Genomic DNA, 12,115 nt, shown 5'->3' on the forward strand with positions numbered 1-12,115 from the left:
CGAACACGAATATCAACTTCTATGATTGAGTTTTTCGTGAGCTGTGGTCGCGAAGAAAACGATGTTGCATCAATTTCCTTGGTTATTCGGCGTGCTGAAACCGAATATGATGCCAGATTTTGTCTAGGTACAGCCAAAAAACAGTGATTACCACGATGTCGTAAAAACGCATATGTATAATCGACTTTTTCTCGAAGACAAATCGTTCAAACGCAAACTTCGCGTATGCACTCGTGTAGTTCGACGAGACGAAGCTATTGCACGCGGTTTCATCGGGCTACGACAATGTGTACTCAAGATATATGCCATCATATCGAACACGAATATCAACTTCTATGATTGAGTTTTTCGTGAGCTGTGGTCGCGAAGAAAACGATGTTGCATCAGTTTCCTCGGTTATTCGGCGTGCTGAAACCGAGTATGATGGCAGATTTTGTCTAGGTGCAGCCAAAAAAAAGTGATTCCCACGATGTCGTAAAAACGCATATGTATAATCGACTTTTTCCCGAAGACAGATCGTGCAAACGCAAACTTCGCACATTGCACTCGTGTAGTTGGACGAGACGAAGCTATTGCACGCGGTTTCATCGGCCTACGACAATGTGTACACAAGTTATATGCCATCATATCGAACACGAATATCAACTTCTATGATTGAGTTTTTCGTGAGCTGTGGTCGCGAAGAAAACGATGTTGCATCAGTTTCCTCGGTTATTCGGCGTGCTGAAACCGAATATGATGCCAGATTTTGTCTAGGTGCAGCCAAAAAAAGTGATTCCCACGATGTCGTAAAAACGCATATGTATAATCGACTTTTGCTCGAAGACAAATCGTTCAAACGCAAACTTCGGGTATGCACTCGTGTAGTTTGACGAGACGAAGCTATTGCACGCGGTTTCATCGGCCTACGACAATGTGTACTCAAGTTATTTGCCATCATATCGAACACGAATATCAACTTCTATGATTGAGTTTTTCGTGAGCTGTGGTCGCGAAGAAAATTATGTTGCATCAGTTTCCTTGGTTATTCGGCGTGCTGAAACCGAATATGATGCCAGATTTTGTCTAGGTGCAGCCAAAAAAAAGTGATTCCCACGATGTCGTAAAAACGCATATGTATAGTCGACTTTTTCTCGAAGACAAATCGTTCGAACGCAAACATCGCGCATTGCACTCGTGTAGTTGGACGAGACGAAGCTATTGCACGCGGTTTGATCGGCCTACGACAATGTGTACTCAATTTATATGCCATCATATCGAACACGAATATCAACTTCTATGATTGAGTTTTTCGTGAGCTGTGGTGGCGAAGAAAACGATGTTGCATCAGTTTCCTCGGTTATTCGGCGTGCTGAAACCGAATATGATGCCAGATTTTGTCTAGGTGCAGCCAAAAAAAAGTGATTCCCACGATGTCGTAAAAACGCATATGTATAATCGACTTTTTCTCGAAGACAGATCGTCCAAACGCAAACTTCGCACATTGCACTCGTGTAGTTGGACGAGACGAAGCTATTTCACGCGGTTTCATCGTCCTACGACAATGTGTACTCAAGTTATATGCCATCATATCGAACACGAATATCAACTTCTATGATTGAGTTTTTCGTGAGCTGTGGTCGTGAAGTAAACGATGTTGCATCAGTTTCCTTGGTTATTCAGCGTGCTGAAACCGAATATGATGGCAGATGTTGTCTAGGTGCAGCCTAGACAACATCTGCCAAAAAAAAGTGATTACCACGATGTCGTCAAAACGCATATGTATAATCGACTTTTTCTCGAAGACAAATCGTTCAAACGCAAACTTCGCGTATGCACTCGTGTAGTTCAACGAGACGAAGCTATTGCACGCGGTTTCATCGGCCTACGACAATGTGTACTCAAGTTATATGCCATCATATCGAACACGAATATCCACTTCTATGATTGAGTTTTTCGTGAGCTGTGGTCGCGAAGAAAACGATGTTGCATCAGTTTCCTTGGTTATTCGGCGTGCTGAAACCGAATATGATGGCAAATTTTGTCTAGGTGCAGCCAAAAAAAAGTGATTCCCACGATGTCGTAAAAACGCATATGTATAATCGACTTTTTCTCGAAGACAGATCGTGCAAACGCAAACTTCGCACATTGCACTCGTGTAGTTGGACGAGACGAAGCTATTGCACGCGGTTTCATCGGCCTACGACAATGTGTACACAAGTTATCTGCCATCATATCGAACACGAATATCAACTTCTATGATTGAGTTTTTCGTGAGCTGTGGTCGCGAAGAAAACGCTGTTGCATCAGTTTCCTCGGTTGTTCGGCGTGCTGAAACCGAATATGATGCCAGATTTTGTCTAGGTGCAGCCAAAAAAAAGTGATTCCCACGATGTCGTAAAAACGCATATGTATAATCGACTTTTGCTCGAAGACAAATCGTTCAAACGCAAACTTCGGGAATGCACTCGTGTAGTTCGACGAGACGAAGCTATTGCACGCGGTTTCATCGGCCTACGACAATGTGTACTCAAGTTATATGCCATCATATCGAACACGAATATCAACTTCTATGATTGAGTTTTTCGTGAGCTGTGGTCGCGAAGAAAACGATGTTGCATCAGTTTCCTTGGTTATTCGGCGTGCTGAAACCGAATATGATGGCAGATTTTCTCTAGGTGCAGCCAAAAAAAAGTGATTCCCACGATGTCGTAAAAACGCATATGTATAATCGACTTTTTCTCGAAGACAAATCGTTCGAACGCAAACTTGGCGCATTGCACTCGTGTAGTTGGACGAGACGAAGCTATTGCACGCGGTTTCATCGGCCTACGACAATGTGTACTCAAGTTATATGCCATCATATCGAACACGAATATCAACTTCTATGATTGAGTTTTTCGTGAGCTGTGGTCGCGAAGAAAACGATGTTGCATCAATTTCCTTGGTTATTCGGCGTGCTGAACCCGAATATGATGCCAGATTTTGTCTAGGTACAGCCAAAAAACAGTGATTACCACGATGTCGTAAAAACGCATATGTATAATCGACTTTTTCTCGAAGACAAATCGTTCAAACGCAAACTTCGGGAATGCACTCGTGTAGTTCGACGAGACGAAGCTATTGCACGCGGTTTCATCGGCCTACGACAATGTGTACTCAAGTTATATGCCATCATATCGAACACGAATATCAACTTCTATGATTGAGTTTTTCGTGAGCTGTGGTCGCGAAGAAAACGATGTTGCATCAGTTTCCTTGGTTATTCGGCGTGCTGAAACCGAATATGATGGCAGATTTTCTCTAGGTGCAGCCAAAAAAAAGTGATTCCCACGATGTCGTAAAAACGCATATGTATAATCGACTTTTTCTCGAAGACAAATCGTTCGAACGCAAACTTGGCGCATTGCACTCGTGTAGTTGGACGAGACGAAGCTATTGCACGCGGTTTCATCGGCCTACGACAATGTGTACTCAAGTTATATGCCATCATATCGAACACGAATATCAACTTCTATGATTGAGTTTTTCGTGAGCTGTGGTCGCGAAGAAAACGATGTTGCATCAATTTCCTTGGTTATTCGGCGTGCTGAAACCGAATATGATGCCAGATTTTGTCTAGGTACAGCCAAAAAACAGTGATTACCACGATGTCGTAAAAACGCATATGTATAATCGACTTTTTCTCGAAGACAAATCGTTCAAACGCAAACTTCGCGTATGCACTCGTGTAGTTCGACGAGACGAAGCTATTGCACGCGGTTTCATCGGGCTACGACAATGTGTACTCAAGATATATGCCATCATATCGAACACGAATATCAACTTCTATGATTGAGTTTTTCGTGAGCTGTGGTCGTGAAGTAAACGATGTTGCATCAGTTTCCTTGGTTATTCAGCGTGCTGAAACCGAATATGATGGCAGATGTTGTCTAGGTGCAGCCTAGACAACATCTGCCAAAAAAAAGTGATTCCCACGATGTCGTAAAAACGCATATGTATAATCGACTTTTTCTCGAAGACAAATCGTTCAAACGCAAACTTGGCGCATTGCACTCGTGTAGTTGGACGAGACGAAGCTATTGCACGCGGTTTCATCGGCCTACGACAATGTGTACTCAAGTTATATGCCATCATATCGAACACGAATATCAACTTCTATGATTGAGTTTTTCGTGAGCTGTGGTCGTGAAGAAAACGATGTTGCATCAGTTTCCTTGGTTATTCAGCGTGCTGAAACCGAATATGATGGCAGATGTTGTCTAGGTGGAGCCTAGACATCATCTGCCAAAAAAAAGTGATTCCCACGATGTCGTAAAAACGCATATGTATAATCGACTTTTTCTCGAAGACAAATCGTTCGAACGCAAACATCGCGCATTGCAGTCGTGTAGTTGGACGAGACGAAGCTATTGCACGCGGTTTCATCGGCCTACGATAATGTGTACTCAAGTTATATGCCATCATATCGAACACGAATATCAACTTCTATGATTGAGTTTTTCGTGAGCTGTGGTCCCGAAGAAAACGAAGTTGCATCAATTTCCTTGGTTATTCGGCGTGCTGAAACCGAATATGATGGCAGATTTTCTCTAGGTGCAGCCAAAAAAAAGTGATTCCCACGATGTCGTAAAAACGCATATGTATAATCGACTTTTGCTCGAAGACAAATCGTTCAAACGCAAACTTCGGGTATGCACTCGTGTAGTTCGACGAGACGAAGCTATTGCACGCGGTTTCATCGGCCTACGACAATGTGTACTCAAGTTATTTGCCATCATATCGAACACGAATATCAACTTCTATGATTGAGTTTTTCGTGAGCTGTGGTCGCGAAGAAAACGATGTTGCATCAGTTTCCTCGGTTATTCGGCGTGCTGAAACCGAGTATGATGGCAGATTTTGTCTAGGTGCAGCCAAAAAAAAGTGATTCCCACGATGTCGTAAAAACGCATATGTATAATCGACTTTTTCTCGAAGACAGATCGTGCAAACGCAAACTTAGCACATTGCACTCGTGTAGTTGGACGAGACGAAGCTATTGCACGCGGTTTCATCGGCCTACGACAATGTGTACACAAGTTATATGCCATCATATCGAACACGAATATCAACTTCTATGATTGAGTTTTTCGTGAGCTGTGGTCGCGAAGAAAACGATGTTGCATCAGTTTCCTCGGTTATTCGGCGTGCTGAAACCGAATATGATGCCAGATTTTGTCTAGGTGCAGCCAAAAAAAGTGATTCCCACGATGTCGTAAAAACGCATATGTATAATCGACTTTTGCTCGAAGACAAATCGTTCAAACGCAAACTTCGGGTATGCACTCGTGTAGTTCGACGAGACGAAGCTATTGCACGCGGTTTCATCGGCCTACGACAATGTGTACTCAAGTTATTTGCCATCATATCGAACACGAATATCAACTTCTATGATTGAGTTTTTCGTGAGCTGTGGTCGCGAAGAAAACGCTGTTGCATCAGTTTCCTCGGTTGTTCGGCGTGCTGAAACCGAATATGATGCCAGATTTTGTCTAGGTGCAGCCAAAAAAAAGTGATTCCCACGATGTCGTAAAAACGCATATGTATAATCGACTTTTGCTCGAAGACAAATCGTTCAAACGCAAACTTCGGGAATGCACTCGTGTAGTTCGACGAGACGAAGCTATTGCACGCGGTTTCATCGGCCTACGACAATGTGTACTCAAGTTATATGCCATCATATCGAACACGAATATCAACTTCTATGATTGAGTTTTTCGTGAGCTGTGGTCGCGAAGAAAACGATGTTGCATCAGTTTCCTTGGTTATTCGGCGTGCTGAAACCGAATATGATGGCAGATTTTCTCTAGGTGCAGCCAAAAAAAAGTGATTCCCACGATGTCGTAAAAACGCATATGTATAATCGACTTTTTCTCGAAGACAAATCGTTCGAACGCAAACTTGGCGCATTGCACTCGTGTAGTTGGACGAGACGAAGCTATTGCACGCGGTTTCATCGGCCTACGACAATGTGTACTCAAGTTATATGCCATCATATCGAACACGAATATCAACTTCTATGATTGAGTTTTTCGTGAGCTGTGGTCGCGAAGAAAACGATGTTGCATCAATTTCCTTGGTTATTCGGCGTGCTGAAACCGAATATGATGCCAGATTTTGTCTAGGTACAGCCAAAAAACAGTGATTACCACGATGTCGTAAAAACGCATATGTATAATCGACTTTTTCTCGAAGACAAATCGTTCAAACGCAAACTTCGGGAATGCACTCGTGTAGTTCGACGAGACGAAGCTATTGCACGCGGTTTCATCGGCCTACGACAATGTGTACTCAAGTTATATGCCATCATATCGAACACGAATATCAACTTCTATGATTGAGTTTTTCGTGAGCTGTGGTCGCGAAGAAAACGATGTTGCATCAGTTTCCTTGGTTATTCGGCGTGCTGAAACCGAATATGATGGCAGATTTTCTCTAGGTGCAGCCAAAAAAAAGTGATTCCCACGATGTCGTAAAAACGCATATGTATAATCGACTTTTTCTCGAAGACAAATCGTTCGAACGCAAACTTGGCGCATTGCACTCGTGTAGTTGGACGAGACGAAGCTATTGCACGCGGTTTCATCGGCCTACGACAATGTGTACTCAAGTTATATGCCATCATATCGAACACGAATATCAACTTCTATGATTGAGTTTTTCGTGAGCTGTGGTCGCGAAGAAAACGATGTTGCATCAATTTCCTTGGTTATTCGGCGTGCTGAAACCGAATATGATGCCAGATTTTGTCTAGGTACAGCCAAAAAACAGTGATTACCACGATGTCGTAAAAACGCATATGTATAATCGACTTTTTCTCGAAGACAAATCGTTCAAACGCAAACTTCGCGTATGCACTCGTGTAGTTCGACGAGACGAAGCTATTGCACGCGGTTTCATCGGGCTACGACAATGTGTACTCAAGATATATGCCATCATATCGAACACGAATATCAACTTCTATGATTGAGTTTTTCGTGAGCTGTGGTCGTGAAGTAAACGATGTTGCATCAGTTTCCTTGGTTATTCAGCGTGCTGAAACCGAATATGATGGCAGATGTTGTCTAGGTGCAGCCTAGACAACATCTGCCAAAAAAAAGTGATTCCCACGATGTCGTAAAAACGCATATGTATAATCGACTTTTTCTCGAAGACAAATCGTTCAAACGCAAACTTGGCGCATTGCACTCGTGTAGTTGGACGAGACGAAGCTATTGCACGCGGTTTCATCGGCCTACGACAATGTGTACTCAAGTTATATGCCATCATATCGAACACGAATATCAACTTCTATGATTGAGTTTTTCGTGAGCTGTGGTCGTGAAGAAAACGATGTTGCATCAGTTTCCTTGGTTATTCAGCGTGCTGAAACCGAATATGATGGCAGATGTTGTCTAGGTGGAGCCTAGACATCATCTGCCAAAAAAAAGTGATTCCCACGATGTCGTAAAAACGCATATGTATAATCGACTTTTTCTCGAAGACAAATCGTTCGAACGCAAACATCGCGCATTGCAGTCGTGTAGTTGGACGAGACGAAGCTATTGCACGCGGTTTCATCGGCCTACGATAATGTGTACTCAAGTTATATGCCATCATATCGAACACGAATATCAACTTCTATGATTGAGTTTTTCGTGAGCTGTGGTCCCGAAGAAAACGAAGTTGCATCAATTTCCTTGGTTATTCGGCGTGCTGAAACCGAATATGATGGCAGATTTTCTCTAGGTGCAGCCAAAAAAAAGTGATTCCCACGATGTCGTAAAAACGCATATGTATAATCGACTTTTGCTCGAAGACAAATCGTTCAAACGCAAACTTCGGGTATGCACTCGTGTAGTTCGACGAGACGAAGCTATTGCACGCGGTTTCATCGGCCTACGACAATGTGTACTCAAGTTATTTGCCATCATATCGAACACGAATATCAACTTCTATGATTGAGTTTTTCGTGAGCTGTGGTCGCGAAGAAAACGATGTTGCATCAGTTTCCTCGGTTATTCGGCGTGCTGAAACCGAGTATGATGGCAGATTTTGTCTAGGTGCAACCAAAAAAAAGTGATTCCCACGATGTCGTAAAAACGCATATGTATAATCGACTTTTTCTCGAAGACAGATCGTGCAAACGCAAACTTAGCACATTGCACTCGTGTAGTTGGACGAGACGAAGCTATTGCACGCGGTTTCATCGGCCTACGACAATGTGTACACAAGTTATATGCCATCATATCGAACACGAATATCAACTTCTATGATTGAGTTTTTCGTGAGCTGTGGTCGCGAAGAAAACGATGTTGCATCAGTTTCCTCGGTTATTCGGCGTGCTGAAACCGAATATGATGCCAGATTTTGTCTAGGTGCAGCCAAAAAAAGTGATTCCCACGATGTCGTAAAAACGCATATGTATAATCGACTTTTGCTCGAAGACAAATCGTTCAAACGCAAACTTCGGGTATGCACTCGTGTAGTTCGACGAGACGAAGCTATTGCACGCGGTTTCATCGGCCTACGACAATGTGTACTCAAGTTATTTGCCATCATATCGAACACGAATATCAACTTCTATGATTGAGTTTTTCGTGAGCTGTGGTCGCGAAGAAAACTATGGTGCATCAGTTTCCTTGGTTATTCGGCGTGCTGAAACCGAATATGATGCCAGATTTTGTCTAGGTACAGCCCAAAAACAGTGATTACCACGATGTCGTAAAAACGCATATGTATAATCGACTTTTTCTCGAACACAAATCGTTCAAACGCAAACTTCGGGTATGCACTCGGGTAGTTCGACGAGACGAAGCTATTGCACGCGGTTTCATCGGCCTACGACAATGTGTACTCAAGTTATATGCCATCATATCGAACACGAATATCAACTTCTATGATTGAGTTTTTCGTGAGCTGTGGTCGCGAAGAAAACTATGTTGCATCAGTTTCCTTGGTTATTCGGCGTGCTGAAACCGAATATGATGCCAGATTTACTCGAGGTGCAGCCAAAAAAAAATGATTCCCACGATGGCGCAAAAAAGCATATGTATAATCGCCTTTTTCTCGAAGACAAATCGTTCAAACGCAAACATCGCGCATTGCACTCGTGTAGTTCGACGAGACGAAGCTATTGCACGCGGTTTCATCGGCCTACGACAATGTGTACTCAACTTATATGCCATCATATCGAACACGAATATCAACTTCTATGATTGAGTTTTTCGTGAGCTGTGGTCGCGAAGAAAACGATGTTGCATCAGTTTCCTTGGTTATTCGGCGTGCTGAAACCGAATATGATGCCAGATTTTGTCTAGGTGCAGCCAAAAAAAAGTGATTCCCGCGATGTCGTAAAACCGCATATGTATAATCGACTTTTTCTCGAAGACAAATCGTTCAAACGCAAACTTTGCGCATTGCACTCGTGTAGCTCGACGAGACGAAGCTATTGCCCGCGGTTTCATCGGCCTACGACAATGTGTACTCAACTTATATGCCATCATATCGAACACGAATATCAACTTCTATGATTGAGTTTTTCGTGAGCTGTGGTCGCGAAGAAAACTATGTTGCATCAGTTTCCTTGGTTATTCGGCGTGCTGAAACCGAATATGATGCCAGATTTTGTCTAGGTACAGCCCAAAAACAGTGATTACCACGATGTCGTAAAAACGCATATGTATAATCGACTTTTTCTCGAACACAAATCGTTCAAACGCAAACTTCGGGTATGCACTCGGGTAGTTCGACGAGACGAAGCTATTGCACGCGGTTTCATCGGCCTACGACAATGTGTACTCAAGTTATATGCCATCATATCGAACACGAATATCAACTTCTATGATTGAGTTTTTCGTGAGCTGTGGTCGCGAAGAAAACTATGTTGCATCAGTTTCCTTGGTTATTCGGCGTGCTGAAACCGAATATGATGCCAGATTTACTCGAGGTGCAGCCAAAAAAAAATGATTCCCACGATGGCGCAAAAAAGCATATGTATAATCGCCTTTTTCTCGAAGACAAATCGTTCAAACGCAAACATCACGCATTGCACTCGTGTAGTTCGACGAGACGAAGCTATTGCACCCGGTTTCATCGGCCTACGACAATGTGTACTCAACTTATATGCCATCATATCGAACACGAATATCAACTTCTATGATTGAGTTTTTCGTGAGCTGTGGTCGCGAAGAAAACGATGTTGCATCAGTTTCCTTGGTTATTCGGCGTGCTGAAACCGAATATGATGCCAGATTTTGTCTAGGTGCAGCCAAAAAAAAGTGATTCCCGCGATGTCGTAAAAACGCATATGTATAATCGACTTTTTCTCGAAGACAAATCGTTCAAACGCAAACTTTGCGCATTGCACTCGTGTAGCTCGACGAGACGAAGCTATTGCCCGCGGTTTCATCGGCCTACGACAATGTGTACTCAACTTATATGCCATCATATCGAACACGAATATCAACTTCTATGATTGAGTTTTTCGTGAGCTGTGGTCGCGAAGAAAACGATGTTGCATCAGTTTCCTTGGTTATTCGGCGTGCTGAAACGGAATATGATGCCAGATTTTGTCTAGGTGCAGCCAAAAAAAAGTGATTCCCAGGATGTCGTAAAAACGCATATGTATAATCGACTTTTTCTCGAAGACAAATCGTTCAAACGCAAACTTCGGGTATGCACTCGGGTAGTTCGACGAGACGAAGCTATTGCACGCGGTTTCATCGGCCTACGACAATGTGTACTCAAGTTATATGCCATCATATCGAACACGAATATCAACTTCTATGATTGAGTTTTTCGTGAGCACTGGTCGCGAAGAAAACTATGTTGCATCAGTTTCCTTGGTTATTCGGCGTGCTGAAACCGAATATGATGCCAGATTTTGTCTAGGTAAAGCCCAAAAACAGTGATTACCACGATGTCGTAAAAACGCATATGTATAATCGACTTTTTCTCGAACACAAATCGTTCAAACGCAAACTTCGGGTATGCACTCGGGTAGTTCGACGAGACGAAGCTATTGCACGCGGTTTCATCGGCCTACGACAATGTGTACTCAAGTTATATGCCATCATATCGAACACGAATATCAACTTCTATGATTGAGTTTTTCGTGAGCTGTGGTCGCGAAGAAAACTATGTTGCATCAGTTTCCTTGGTTATTCGGCGTGATGAAACCGAATATGATGCCAGATTTTGTCGAGGTAAAGCCCAAAAACAGTGATTACCACGATGTCGTAAAAACGCATATGTATAATCGACTTTTTCTCGAACACAAATCGTTCAAACGCAAACTTCGGGTATGCACTCGGGTAGTTCGACGAGACGAAGCTATTGCACGCGGTTTCATCGGCCTACGACAATGTGTACTCAAGTTATATGCCATCATATCGAACACGAATATCAACTTCTATGATTGAGTTTTTCGTGAGCTGTGGTCGCGAAGAAAACTATGTTGCATCACTTTCCTTGGTTATTCGGCGTGCTGAAACCGAATATGATGCCAGATTTACTCGAGGTGCAGCCAAAAAAAAATGATTCCCACGATGGCGCAAAAAAGCATATGTATAATCGCCTTTTTCTCGAAGACAAATCGTTCAAACGCAAACATCGCGCATTGCACTCGTGTAGTTCGACGAGACGAAGCTATTGCACCCGGTTTCATCGGCCTACGACAATGTGTACTCAACTTATATGCCATCATATCGAACACGAATATCAACTTCTATGATTGAGTTTTTCGTGAGCTGTGGTCGCGAAGAAAACGATGTTGCATCAGTTTCCTTGGTTATTCGGCGTGCTGAAACCGAATATGATGCCAGATTTTGTCTAGGTGCAGCCAAAAAAAAGTGATTCCCGCGATGTCGTAAAAACGCATATGTATAATCGACTTTTTCTCGAAGACAAATCGTTCAAACGCAAACTTTGCGCATTGCACTCGTGTAGCTCGACGAGACGAAGCTATTGCCCGCGGTTTCATCGGCCTACGACAATGTGTACTCAACTTATATGCCATCATATCGAACACGAATATCAACTTCTATGATTGAGTTTTTCGTGAGCTGTGGTCGCGAAGAAAACGATGTTGCATCAGTTTCCTTGGTTATTCGGC

This window comes from Diachasmimorpha longicaudata, chromosome 2, assembly GCF_034640455.1.
Source record: "Diachasmimorpha longicaudata isolate KC_UGA_2023 chromosome 2, iyDiaLong2, whole genome shotgun sequence".
Lineage (NCBI taxonomy): Eukaryota > Metazoa > Arthropoda > Insecta > Hymenoptera > Braconidae > Diachasmimorpha > Diachasmimorpha longicaudata.